General features: G+C 54.2%; 1 long non-coding RNA gene across 1 annotated transcript; it reads right to left on the reverse strand.

The window, feature by feature from the left end:
• Positions 1 to 492: 492 nt before the first annotated feature.
• Positions 493 to 2,616, reverse strand: LOC137309032 (uncharacterized). Its single transcript, XR_010959724.1, has 2 exons — positions 1,758 to 2,616; positions 493 to 1,107 (listed from the first exon to the last, which is right to left on the reverse strand). It is a non-coding gene; the product is annotated as an uncharacterized lncRNA (long non-coding RNA).
• Positions 2,617 to 2,622: the final 6 nt, after the last annotated feature.

Below are 2,622 nucleotides of genomic sequence, written 5' to 3' on the forward strand. Positions count from 1 at the left end.
CTGTGCGTTTGTTGGTAAAATGGTAAGACAAAAAGCAGAGTGTGTGAAAGGTTTTTGATCGTTGTGGCTGATTTACTTCTTTGGTCAGTGAATGTTTGTTCAGTAAATATACAGATGTCAAGTACATTTACCTGGATTGGGTGCAAGGTGTTTTCTACCAAAATCAGTGCACGAAACTAAAACGTCACCGTAGCCAAACCTTGGACTAGTCAGTGACTGACACTGTTATAGATGTTAATGTCCCGTGTTGCTCAGAAACATAATAATTACTGTTTCTTTATTTCTCTGATCCGTTCTCACGCAGATTCTGTGTCTCTGTCTTTCTTTATCTGTCAATCTTTTTTCTCTGCGTAGCTCACACGTTTTTCACAATTGTTATTCAGAGTCACAAGAGCCCAGAAGCAGCAAGCCAGTTACCAGCCTGTAGTTAGAGATGGTGGTGACTGGACACAATATGAGGGGGCGATTGGGATATCATACAGCAAATCCCAATTAAAATATACGCCTGTTTTTATTTTTTTTATTAACCATTACACATGCACGCTCCAAATTAGGATCCATGTTACATCAAATCGAGTGACGATTCCTCCCAACATCTGCAGGTCACAGCTCTGCTCAGCACATGTGGCGTTTAGTGTGTCAGTGTGAACATTATTAACATATTAGAGAGAGACGACCCCAGGTCAGTGAACACTCAGCCCAGGAGATCAGGCCAGTGATTCCAGTGCAGCATCGTACGGGGAGGGGTCACCAGGGGGTCACTGTACGGGGAGGGGTCACCAGGGGGTCACTGTACGGGGAGGGAGAACTGTATGGGAGGGGTCACTGTACAGGGAGGGGTCACTAGGGGGTCACGGGGGGGGGGGGGGGGGGGGGGGGAGAACTGTACGGGGAGGGGTTAAGACAAGTCTCACAGAAGCAATGTTTAGACGGGCTCGTCCTGCAGGATCCGAGATTATTGCTGGAGGTTCCGAGCTCCCTCTGTGCCTGGATTAGTGGCAGAGGGTCAGGCAGGCTCTTTCACTAGGAGAAGTTGTCAGTGTTCAGCAGCTGGTACTGGGCAGAATTGCAGTTTGGCAGGAGATGGATGATCAGGACACCCAGGCTCTTCAAACAGAGAAAGGAACTTTTAGTTAAAAATTTACAAACTTCAAACACTCAGATCGTCTGGTGCAGGCGCAATGCGCAAGATCAGGACTGGGACCACAAAGGGGCTCGCCCGGGCTCGGCGTGGGGGGCTCGCCCGGGCTCTCCTGGGCACGGCGTGGGGGATTAGCCCGGGCTCGCCCGGTATGGCGTGGGGGATTAGCCCGGGCACGGCGTGGGGGACGAGCCCGGGCTCTCCGGGCACGGCGTGGGGGACGAGCCGGGGCTCGCCCGGGCTCGGCGTTGGGGGCTCGCCCGGGCTCGGCGTTGGGGGCTCGCCCGGGCTCGGCGTGGGGGATTAGCCCGGGCTCTCCTGGGCACGGCGTGGGGGATTAGCCCGGGCTCTCCTGGGCACGGCGTGGGGGACTAGCCCGGGCTCCCCGGGCACGGCGTGGGGGACTAGCCCGGGCTCTCCGGGCACGGCGTGGGGGACTAGCCCGGGCTCTCCGGGCACGGCGTGGGGGACTAGCCCGGGCTCTCCGGGCACGGCGTGGGGGACTAGCCCGGGCTCTCCGGGCACGGCGTGGGGGACTAGCCCGGGCTCTCCGGGCACGGCGTGGGGGACGAGCCCGGGCCGAGGGTGTTGCTCCACTTTGCCACCGGTTACTCACCTGTAAACAGCAAACTAAAATAACCCAGCTGAGTGTGAACAGGAAGTTCCACTGCAGCTCATCCCGTAAGGTCAGAAGGCAGCCCTGGAGAGAGAAATGGCAGTTTAATGTTGCAACTCAGTGTGGCCCCGACCCCTGAAATCACAGCCACTGTCACAGTGAACTGTAGTGTGTGCACCAGAAGCACATGGCGGGGACCCCATTACCCGGATGATGTGGTAGAACCCGTCCCCATTAGCCATCTCAGTTACAGCATAGTTTGATCCTGTCCCCATTAACTATCTCAGCAACAGTGTGTATTATGACCCTGTCCCCATTAACCATCTCAATAACAATGTGCAGTTTGACCCTGTCCCCATCAACCACATGTGGTAACATGCAGTAACACCTACAGGTCTCTGAAACCAAATAGTACAATCAAGTCCCTATTAACCATGTGTGATACCATTCAGCACAGCCCTGTCCCCATTAACCACATGTGATACCATTCAGCACAGCCCTGTCCCCATTAACCATGTGTAATACCATTCATCACAGCCCTGTCCCCATTAACCATGTGTGATACCATTCAGCACAGCCCTGTCCCCATTAACCACATGTGATACCATTCAGCACAGCCCTGTCCCCATTAACCATGTGTGATACCATTCAGCACAGCCCTGTCCCCATTAACCATGTGTGATACCATTCAGCACAGCCCTGTCCCCATTAACCATGTGTGATACCATTCAGCACAGCCCTGTCCCCATTAACCATGTGTGATACCATTCAGCACAGCCCTGTCCCCATTAACCATGTGTGATACCATTCAGCACAGCCCTGTCCCCATTAACCACGTGATATCATGCAGTATAACCATGTCTCC

Source organism: Heptranchias perlo, unplaced genomic scaffold (assembly GCF_035084215.1).
Source record: "Heptranchias perlo isolate sHepPer1 unplaced genomic scaffold, sHepPer1.hap1 HAP1_SCAFFOLD_1450, whole genome shotgun sequence".
NCBI lineage: Eukaryota > Metazoa > Chordata > Chondrichthyes > Hexanchiformes > Hexanchidae > Heptranchias > Heptranchias perlo.